At 52.2% G+C, this 11693-nt stretch overlaps 1 non-coding gene across 1 annotated transcript; it reads right to left on the reverse strand.

The window, feature by feature from the left end:
- Positions 1-10964: 10964 nt before the first annotated feature.
- Positions 10965-11037, reverse strand: TRNAG-CCC (transfer RNA glycine (anticodon CCC)). Its single transcript has one exon. It is a non-coding gene; the product is annotated as a tRNA-Gly (tRNA).
- Between the last annotated feature and the right edge of the window lie 656 nt (positions 11038-11693).

The raw sequence follows: 11693 nt of genomic DNA on the forward strand, positions 1-11693 counted from the left end.
TGGGGGTCCTGCTTGCTTGCCAGCAAACACAGGAGGGTGGCAGAAAGGGACTACCCTCACCATTCCACCTGAGGCCCCACTGGAATTCCCAGGCCTCTCCTTTTAACCTTCAATTTGTATAAACATTTAAATGAATCAGATTCCTCACCTTTCCGTCTCAGTTGTAGGGACTCATTGATAGAACAACCGCGGTTTATAAAAATCATCACTGGAGTTGCTACTCTTTGCTCAAATCATTCTTTTTTTTAATTTAATTTATTTATTTATATGTATTTTTTGGCTGCGTTGGGTCTTCGTTGCTGCACTCAGGCTTTCTCTAGTTGCAGCGAGCGTGGGCCCCTCTTCATTGCAGTGCGCGGGCTTCTCATTGCGGTGGCTCCTCTTGTTGCAGAGCACAGGCTCTAGGTGCGCGGGCTTCAGTAGTTGTGGCACGCAGCCTCAGTAGTTGTGGCTCGCAGGCTCTAGAGCGCAGGCTCAGTAGTTGTGGCGCACGGGCTTAGCTGCTCCACGGCATGTGGGATCTTCCCAGACCAGGGATCGAACCCGTGTTCCCTGCATTGGCAGGCAGATTCTTAACCACTGCGCCATCAGGGAAGTCCCTCAAATCATTCTTGAAACACCTCAGAGGCAGAAGTCGGCACCCAGGTCTGCATGCTGACCGAGAGATGTGGGCTAACCTAGAACAGAAATGAACAAAACAAAGGAAGGCTTTTAAATCATAAATTCATTCCAATACTTTCACAAAGAAATGTGCACCCAGGTCTTGTGCCGAATAAAAGCCTGTGAGCTAGAGAGTGCCTGACTGCGGTCCTTCCTGGTCACCTCGGGTGGACCTTCCATGCTGTGCCCCTGCTGCCTTCCTCTAAACCCCCAGTTGTGCGTCCACCAAGAGCCCATGGTGGACAGATATAAGATATAAGAGGCAGCTATAAGAGGCAGTCTGGGGTAAGGGGGGATATTCCAGGAGGGCTTCCCAGAGGAAGAGGCATGGGTGGATCTTGAAGGCACAATCAGAGCTCTCGGGGAGGGTGGGGTGGCTAGTGGAGAGGGCATTCGTGGGGAAGTTGCCGAGGTGTGAAGTGCCCTCGGCCCTGGCTATGTCAGCTGGAGCCCAGGCTGGGAGGATGGGGCAGAGAAAGGGGCAGTGTCTTCCAGACGTGATGGCTTGGTCAACTTGCAGGTCTCAGCCTTCATTCCGGAGCACGTGCCATGGAGGAGAAGGCCTTTGGGGTGTCCCCCAGAGCAAAGGGGTCCCTTGGCCCAATAAATTTGGGGGATTATCTTGGAGATTTCCAGCGCACATTATCATGTTAAAGGCTCTGAGAAGCCCTGAGTAAGGAAACCGGTTCACTCTAGCCCAGCGGTGCCCCAACTTATTTGACCACGGGACCCCTTTTTGCACACGACCCAGGAAAACCCCAGGAGATTGACACTGGGTGGGTCGCCGCCCCCAGCAATGGGGTTCATGGACACACTGGTGATCGACCTCATGATTGTCACCCACTGTCTCCACACCTCCGACTCTTCTCCTGCGAAGAAGGAGGCGTGAGCCCCGGGGTTTGAATGTTGGCTGGGGCGCTCACCAGCTGGGCTGTCCCAGCCCTTGCTCCCCTGACCCAGTCTCACGGGGTGGAGAGAGGAAAGGAGGTGACGGATGGAACCCGGAGCCCGGAACTGGGTGCCTGGGATGCGCTGAGACCTCGGGCAGGTGCCGTCAGTCTCGGGGGCCGGGAGGAGAGGGGCCAGGCCCGGGAAGGAGGGCGTTCCAAGGCCGGGAATACTGGCTTCCCCCACCCTGACGCTCCGTCTTCCCACCCACCCAACATACATCAAAGCCATCTGCCTACCCGGCCGTGGGCGGCTGACACGGATGCCTCCTGACCACTGACCAGAACGCTGCTTTGCCTCCTCACCCAGCGCTTTGGCTCGCTCCAGCGCTGCCAAAATAAGAAGCAGACTTCCTCCGCACGCCCAGATCCGCAGGGTGAAAACCCGAAGGGGCGACTCTCCGCGAAAAGAGACAACAAAACCCAGCCTCCCCAAGAAGGTGGAGGCGCCTAATTCTTTCCAGGGCACCCAGCAGGGAGGCTGCTGGTCTGCGGGGAGGCCTGTGGGAGGGGCTACTAAGCAGAGGACGTGGACCCAAGGCTCCCTCGGCTCACGGGGCTGCAGATCCCGGAGAAGCAGCTCAGCCCGGAGCCGTGCTGGGGGGCTCAGCCCCTGCCGGCGCAGGGCAGACTTTCCTGGGAGCCAGGCACGCAGCGCAACCTTCAGGTGGTCAATATCACCCCCACAGACAGGGAAACCAAGGTGGAAAGGTGAGCTCACTTTCTGCAGGTCACGCGGTGGGGAAGAGACAGGATCTGGGTGTTGAATGCCACAGTGCTCTCCACAGCCCTGGAGTTTTGCAGGCAGGGAGACAGGCCTGACTCAGGGCTGGGGAGCTGGGCCCCACGGACCAGCCTTCCAGAATCATCCCACTTGCTCTGTCTCTGCTGAGGGGCACCTGCACGCAGGCCAGCCCTCCCGCGCTCTCACTTGCATCCTGTCTGCCTTCAGACCTCAAGCAACGTGAGCTGAGCCCCTGCCGGGCAGTCTTGGCCAGGACGTGGGCTAGAACCCCTGGGGTGAGCGGCCGTGGTCCCCGCTGTCTCGGGGGTCCCCAGGCCCCCTTGAGGAGCTGGCGGGTGGTGGTTGAGAGCACGCCCTCCCCCATCAGACCGCCAGGCCCAGCTCTGGGTTGCGCCGCGTCCACTGGCTGCAGGGTCACTTAGCCTCTCTGTAAAGTGGGCTGGGTGATGCAGGTATGCATCAGAAAGGGATGATGTAAGGACAAGTGGTTCCAAACACGCAAAGCCCCCAGGAGGGCACCTGGCCGTGGAAGCCCCATCAGCCGTCTGTGTGTGTGCACTACTGTGCTGGGAATGTTAACAACCGGCTCTCCAGAAAGGAAAAACCAACCAAGCAGCCCTGACTTGTAGTGTTTCCAGATTTCCATGAAGTAAATGCTGTCACCACGGCCATTACAGTAATTTAACATGTGGCCCCAAAACTTCTGGGCTGGAAAGATTAGCCCCGGCACCTGCTGCAACCCCTCACTCCCCGGGCACTTGTCCTTACTGCTGGAAATAGAAAATCAGGGCTGGAGCCAGGGTCCCTGGGCGGCCCCTCGGCCTGGGGCTCTGAATCCAAAGCTCCAGAGAGGATACCCTGCTGATATTTTGGAAAACAAGACACACAAGTTACATTTCCTGTCCCAGGCAGACCACCACTCTATAAACCACCCCAGGGGAGATGTAGACAGGCCCCACTGGAGAATGGGCTGCCCTTCAGTGGGTCTGGAGACAGAGGTGTACATAATCCACTGCAATGCCCGGGCACTTGTACGGAAAAAGGGACTTTACAGATGTGATTGAGGACCTTGAGATTTGGAGACGGTTCTAGATTATCCAGGTGAACCCGACATGTAATCACAGGGGTCCTTAAAAGAGGGAGGCAGAGTGGGACTCGACTACAGAAGTACGGCATATGACGATGGAAAAAGAGACCAGAGGGATGCAACCAGGAGCCAGGGAATGCCGGCAGCCTCTAGAAGTTGGAAGAGACAAGGAATGGTCCCTCCCCTGCAGCCTCTAGAAGGAACCAGCCCAGCTGACACTTCGATTTTAGGCCTGTAGGACCCATTTCGGACTTCTCACCTCCAGAACTGTCAGAAGAAATTTAAGCCACTAAGTTTGTGGTAGTTTGTTACAGCAGCTGGAGAGAATTAATGCAAAGTGCAATGCATTTTCCTGCCATTCCTCATGTGGTTTCTTGTTCCTAGGACTCGCTTCCTCTAATGAACTCCTATACATCCTTCAAAGCCCCACTGAAACATCACCACCTCTGACCAGGCTCTTGATGTGGAATTGATGGCTATTTGCTCATTGCGCACACCCCGTTCAGAGCGTGATTCATGGTGCTGTGGTCGGCTCTGTAAGCAAGTAGCGTCCATACACGTCCACACACAGGAGAAGGTAGAGGAAGCTGCATCCTTGTGTCCTCTCGCCTCCCTGGGACAGACCAGCTGCTTAATGAACTGTGTGAGTGCTGAACGAACCTTGGCCGAAGTGATTGATCAAAGGAACGTGTCCCTCCAAGGGGAGACCCCCGAGGGGGCCCGCTCTAGGTAATAAGCGTTGTGGGGGAGAGACGTATGGGGGCTCGGGGAAGATTTACTGATGACCCAGCGACTGGCCCTGACTGGAGTCCTCCGTGTAAGCGCAGCGCTGGGAAACGCAGGGGTTCTCTGCGGGGGTGGGGCAGGTCTGATGTGGGAGCGGGGGTGGGGGGAACAGGAGCCGAGGGAGGTGGGAGTTGGGGGGAAGCGGGCTGGCAGAGGCTGTGGGGATGCACAGGGCTCCGGAGCCCCGCCCTGGTTCCAATCTCCACATGAGGAGGCTGGTCCTGAGGGTGCTGTGGGCTGTCCCGCGAGGAGTGATGGTAACGTGACGAGGAGTCCCTCCTACAGAGGCTGCGAGGGCCCCCCGGGCAGCTGCTCCTCCACCAGGGGCGCCCTTGCGTGTTGCGGGGAGGGCGGGCTCTGCAGGTGCTACGGATGGCTTGATTCTGTCCTGATCCAGGCTTCAAGGGGGAGACATTCCAGAATCAAATGCATCCTCAGCCGTACACAGTGCCCTGCACACACACACACACACACACACACACACACACACTGGAGCCACAGCAGGATCTCAGCGAGGGAGCCTGTCCAGGCGACGGCCCGTGAACGCACCCTGCTCGCGCTCCAGACGTAGCCTGGCGGCTGGAGAAAGCCCTGGGCAGGGGGCGGGGCGGGATGAGCCCAAGATGAGGGAACCCGGGCTCGGGGACCACGAGATCCGCCCCGGGTCCCCCAGGGTGAGCCGCAGCGCCGGGCCGTCCTTCCCCAGAGGGATCTCTCGCCACAGGGCTCCCCGCGCTTTTCCTGGCACCTGCCAAAAATAGCTGGTTTTCAGGTCGCGTGGGGAGGACTCCCACTGCATCAGGAGGATACATGCTTCACCACCTAAATCACCTGACTGCGTCCGTGGGCCTTCCTGAGCACCGCTCCCTCCCCCCAACCACGGGGGAAACCAGAGACCATCCTGGATCTTTACCCTGAAGTTTTATAAATCAGGAGACCTGGCCTAGAGGGTCCCTGGTCGGTTGGGAGGTGAGGGAGGAACAATTTCATTACAACAGTTTACAATAAAAAGGGTCTCAAGGCTCTCGCCTTATTGCATATCAGGTGGGAGCATCTTACAGAGACTGGGAGTCAGAATTCTTGCTCCGAGGCCACCTGAGCCCTGGACGCGTTTGTTCCGGTGTCTGGGGGGGATGCAGAGTGGTGGCTTCAGTAAACCCCTGCCTCTCACAGCACGGGCGGGAGGTAACCCCGTCTGCCCCACATTCCAACTCGGGAAATGTCGTTCAGCCGCGTGTTCCCACGGGTCGCTCCACGTGGGTGCCGCGGATGACATTCACTCTTCTAATCCCCAGGGTCCCCCTGGACCCCAGTCTGAAGTCTAGCCCCACTCAGGCAGTGCCAGGGTCGTCCTGACTGCGGCCCCCTCTCTCCAGCCTCGCCGCCCGGGGCCACTCCCAAGCACTGGCCTGCACATCCTGGCCAGCACCCTCCCCTGCAGACAGGTCGATGTGAGGGCAGCCTTCCCGGCTCTCCCTGACTGCCCCCATCTCCCATGCTGCCCTCCCTCCTCTGGTGGGTCAGAAGGGGTGGGCCAGGGAGGGCAGAACTCAAATCCCAGCTTCTCCACTCACCCGCCGGCTGGATGACCAGGGGTAGATGCTGAACCACTCCGGCCTTGCTCATTCAGTCATTCATGCACCAAACATGCCGAGTCAGTCAACAAACGTTTATCACATGCTGACGTGCGTCAGACACCGTGCTCCGCCTGGGCCTGGGGAACAAGCTGGCACAGCCCTGACCTCCTGAGCCCACTCTGGTCCATTTTCCTAGTTCTCCACTGGCTAGAGCCTTTGTCCAAAAAATGTAGATTGAACTCACATATCATAAAATTCACCTATTAAAAATGTATGCAATTCAACATATGACATTTTAGAATCAGTTCATTAAGACACACACACACAGAAATGTGGTTGGAATTGTACTGAATCTATAGACTGATTTGGGGAGAACTGACATCTTTCAATATGCGAGGATTTGTCTCCATGAATATGGTATATTTCTCCATTTGTTAGGTCTCCTAAAATGTCTGTCAATAATGTTTAATGACTTTCTCCACAGAGCTCTTTTCCATCCTCTTTTAGATTTATTGCTAGGTGTTCTTTAATTGCTGTTACTATTTTAAAAATTAGATTTTCTACCTGTTACCTGTTGCTGACTTAAAGTAATATATTTTTAAAATGTACTGATCTAGTTTTTAGAAATCTTGCTAATCTCTTAGTAATTCTGATAATTTGTCTATAGATTATTTTGGGTTTCGGCAGGCAACAATCATGTCATGTGAAAATAATGACAACCTGGCTTCTTTTCCTAAAATTGTTCTTTTCTTTCTTTTTCTTGCCTCACTGAGCTGGCTGGGACCTCCTAGTCATGTTGACTTGAGGTGGATACACTTGCCTGGCTCCTGATGTGTAAGAGAATGTTTTTAATAGTTCACCTTCAAGCAGGCTGTTTGCATAGATTTGGTGGGTATTCAATATTGGTTAAGGAAATCCTCTTCTAGTCTTAGTTTGCCAAGTTGGTTTTTAAATGTTAAAAGAGTACTTAACAACTCGTTATGTGTATCACCTTATTAATTTTTTCACAGCAACCCATGAACTGGGTCCTCTTCTCTTCTCTTTATAGATGAGTGGCACAGCAAGGTGGGGTAACTTGCCTGAGGTCACACAGCTGAAGCAGCAGCCGATTCAGTCCAGGGTCCAGGTTATCAATCACCACCCTACTCTGCCTTCAACAGCAAGAATAAAACAGTTAAAAACCTAAGGTAGTATAAATAGCAACAAACTCCAAGATTTGGTTCTTTGAAATATTAAACAAACAAATATTTACCAAGACTGCCTAAGAGAAAAAGACAGGGCAAAAGTAAAGAATATGGAAAGCAGAAGAGGACACAGCTACAAGCACAATAGTGTGTTGTAAAATCCTCAGAAACTATTATGAAGAACTTTACATGAATATTGTGGGGTTTTTTTTGGCTGCATTGGGTCTTCGTTGCTGCACGCGGCTTTCTCTAGGCGCACAGGCTTCAGTAGCTGCGGCACACGGGCCCCTGAGTGCGTGGGCTTCCGTAGTTGCGGCGTGTGGGCTCAGTAGTTGCAGTGTGAGGGCTTAGTTGCTCCGAGGCATGTGAGGTCTTCCTGGACCAGGGATCGAGCCCCAGTCCCCTGCACTGGTAGGCAGATTCTTAACCACTGTGCCACCAGGGAAGTCCTATACGAATATTGTGAAAAATTAGAAGGAGTAGATTTTTTTCCAGAAAAATATGATATCAAATTTTACTTAAGGAGAAATAGAAAACCTACAACGATGAAAATAACTGAGCAGCCCCAGGCCACGTCAAAGGTGAGTTTTAACACATCTTCAATTAGCAGACGATATCTACCTCATTCAAACTTTCAGAGAAGAAAAATAAAAGCAGCTTGAAGAGGTGGTGCACCCTGGCATTAGACCTGTCTTTAAAAGAAGAGACAAATGTGGGCCAAATCTATACACACACATATAAAACCTTAAATGAAGAATTAGCAAGTTCAGTCCAACAGATTATTAAAAAAATCCATCATGAAAAAGCAAGTTTTATCCTAGACATGTAAAGATGTTTCAACAAAAATTAGATCCACGCCTTCCATAAAACTTCTAGTTGGATCTCAAATCTTAATGTGGAAAACAAAACTATTAGAAGAAAATACATAAGATGAGCTCAGAATCTCAGGGCAGGAAAATTCTGAGTCAAGAGACAAAGATCATAACTCGTAAAGGAAAGAGTGATCGATTTGATTAGGTCAAAATTTAAATGGTCTGTAGGACAAAAGACAAAAACAAAGATAAACATTGAGCCACAGAAGACATCTGTGGTCTATTCATCAGAAGGAAAATTAATACCCTGGATGTATCCATCCCTGCCGTGACCCGAGGAGGAAGAGGCAGACAATCTCGTGGAAATGGACAAAAGATATAAACAGAGGGGAAATCGGAATGTCCAACGAGCATATAGACAGACAGATGTTCAGGCATCAGTTAGGTGGGCTCATCCAGGGATGTGAGAAGGAGAAGTGTCCAGCACTTTCCTTCCAGGGATTCACCCTCAGAGGCCATGACACACACCCGGGGGGCACACACAGGGAGGGGCTGGTGGCAGCTTTGCTGGTCGTGGCAAAAAAAAATTGGAAACAGCCTGTATGGCCATCGTGTGGAATGGATAAATAAAATGGAGGTACACTCATATGGGGAAATACGACAGCACAGTTGAAACAAGGTCTGAGCATTTTGCATACATTTTAAAACATGCAATGCAATGCCATCCATCGTTTCCAGACGGCCATCCATGTAGAAGAGAAGGTGAACGCCAGGAGAAACCACATTCAGAACCCTGTGGCCTTGGGAGGGGGAGGGGGAGGGGTGGGGGGAGGCAGAGAAGAATGGGCAGGAGACGTGCAAACTGTATCCGTGAATTTTATTTCCTTTATTCCCACAGATCTAAATAAAAACAATAAGATGTGGCTATTTGTGGATTCTGGGAGCTGGGAACAAGTGTGGAACTTTTCCTCGATGCTTTTCTGTGTTTTTAGAATGTTCTGAAAGAGACACCGGAGGACGAAGGACGTGAGGGACAAGAGGAGAGAGGGGGAGAGAAGAAGGGGCTTCCCTCACTTCCTGCAGGCATGACTCACGCAAGCCGCCAGCCGGTGGCTCCGCAAGGCTCCTGGGTATTGATCGGAAATTCACTCTCTGGCCACGAGCTCCCCGGCTGGTGTCGGCAGCAGCAGTTTGGATCATGAGAATTGCCGCCCCTGGAGTAAGCTGGGGAGGGTGTACAGAGAACATGGTGGAAGAGGGGTCAGGGCGGAAGCTGGAGAGCCCACTCTCAGGCCCAGCTGCCCCTCAGGCTTGCTGGGTGGCCTTGGGCAGGTCACACCCTTTCCCACCCACATTCTGACAAGGAGGGTCTGGCTGACCTCGTACAATTCTGAGGCCCCTGGGTGTCCACATCACCACATCACTGCATGCGCCATTGGGAAGCAAAGGAGGACCTGCTGAGAAGGGAGCATATGCTTGGGGTCTTGAGGAGTGAGTAGGAGTTCACAAGATGGAGGAAAGAAGGGTGCTCATGTCTGAGGGAACAGCATAGACAAAGGTACAAAGGCATGACAGGGCTTGGCAAGCCCAGGAGGCTGCAAGCAAGCTGAACTAATTTCACCTTCCCTTGAAGTGCCCACCACCATCCCACCTGTGACTCTGGCACCTGTGACCTCCAGCGAGAACAGGCTTGCAGCTGCCAGGAAACCTCACCCGGGGCTGTACCTTCAACCCCTGTGTTGAACCATCTCCCTGCCCCAAAGAGTTGGAGAGCCATTTGGGAGGATGCAACCTCTTCCAAACCCTGTGTGGGTTTCGCTTTGGGTTCCAACATGGGAAAACAAAAAAGTAATCCACTTAACTGAGATATATGGCTACTGCCACTGACAGCAAAACAAATGCTGTCTTTCTCCTCCATTACCATGCTGGACCAAATCAATATCAAAACAACCAAAGTCTAGACGCATAAATGTCAAACTATTTAACAAGAAGCAGTTAGCACAGAAAAAACACTTAAATGGCAATTGAGGGGTCTGACGAGCCTTAAAGTAGCTTACGAGGATTTATGGGAGATAAAAACAGTTTAACTAAGCCTGGAGCCTGGCCCCGAGGCCCAGCACGGGGGCCAGCGGGGCTTTGTCTTCCCTGTCAGGCTGACGAGTGGGGCTGCCTTGTCCAAAGAGAGAGAGCCCTTATTCTTCTGGGTCATTTCTGCCTCATCCAGCAGCACATTGTATTTGTATTAATAATAATATAACGTGATTTCCATCATGTAATGTTGGGTTGCAGCCCTGTAACTGCAGCTTGCTTTCCAGTTACCCCAGGTCCCACTCATGACCTGTTTAAACCTAGCAACAGCAATAGCTGATTGCGCGACCGCCATATTCCAGGCACACACATTATGGCATATAGTCAAAAATCACCAATGAGGTGGGGACTTTCGCCTTCGTGTGGACGGGGAGGAAGTAGAGGCGCAGGCTTCGCTCAAGGTCACTGCTGGGTGTGCACCTGAATCCCTCCCCTGGAGCCTGTGCTCTGCCCACCCACCATGCTGCCACACCAGCGTCCACTGTGGACTTGGTACGGGGGGTCCACGCAGGTCCCCAGGGAGGAGGAAGATGACCTCCCTTGAGGACACGTCTCCAGTGGCCTTCGACTGCCCATTTGCTGGTTAGTGGAATCGATGGCGGCTTCTTAATTGTTGGTAATGACTTCAGGCCCATCCAATGATTGCCGCACTTAATGAGGGTCCATAAATCATCTTAAGTTTTCAGAGGGTAAACGAGAATAAGATTGCAATTTGAAAACTACTCAGATGGCCGTGGACTGCATCACCACCCCTCCTTCGATCAGCTCCTATGGCAGGTCAGTGTTTTCCTACAGGGAGACCTCACCGTAAGCAACAGCTATCATTCCCAGGATATATTGGTAAATTTCACGGTTGTGACCCAGAGTCATCTTTCCATGCGCTAAGGCGAAGGTTGGCAGTTCTTCACACAGTTCAGATAAGGGCCACCTACTGCGACCAGCTTGCTGAGTCTTTTTTTTTTTTTTTAATATTTATTTATTTATTTTGGTTGCACTGGGTCTTAGCTGGGGCACACGGGATCTTCGTTGCAACATGCGGACTCTTAGTTGCAGCACGCATATGGCATGTGGGATCTAGTTCCCCGACCAGGGATCGAACCTGGGCCCCCTGCATTGGGAGTGCAGAGTCTTACCCACTGGACCACCAGGGAGGTCCCTAGCTGAGTCTCCTCGAGGTGGGCATAACCATGGCTCACGTCTCTCTGCTTCCATAGCCTCCAATTAAAGTGAAAGCTACAGCCTGGTTGACACGTGGCCACCCTTTTAAGTTTGTCGTGACTCTGCCTGTCTCTTCACTGGACAGGGGAGCCCTCCAGGGCAGGCACAGCATCAGCTACAGCGCCCAGTATACAGTAGGTGCTCAACGATGCACATATTGCTCAAAGAATAAGTGGGCTTTTCTTTCTTTGAAATTAAAGGACCCTCCTTCTGGCAATGTAGTGATCTAGATGTCTGGAGAAATCATCCCAGTTCAGAACAACTTCAAATGCTGGATGAAATAAATATGCACTATACACACATTTTATACGTTTCGAGTAAAATCTTTTAAGATGCGTATTTGAGCTAGTAAAAAAGAAGGGGAAACCCTCGACGGCTAGAAACGATGAGAACCATGAACCCAGGACAGCAAGCCAGCACAAAGGCAGGGTTCGCTGGGAGACCTCTGCCTATGTTGGGTGTCTTAGAGATAAGCCTTGAAGGGTCCCACATAACTGGGGGACAAGAAACAAACCCAGGGCCCAAGCAGGGTCATAGGTTGGGACGGAGACCCCTACCTAAGCCAGTACTTCTGAAACTGGATGAGAAA

Source organism: Eschrichtius robustus, chromosome 4 (genome assembly GCF_028021215.1).
Source record: "Eschrichtius robustus isolate mEscRob2 chromosome 4, mEscRob2.pri, whole genome shotgun sequence".
NCBI classification, from domain to species: domain Eukaryota; kingdom Metazoa; phylum Chordata; class Mammalia; order Artiodactyla; family Eschrichtiidae; genus Eschrichtius; species Eschrichtius robustus.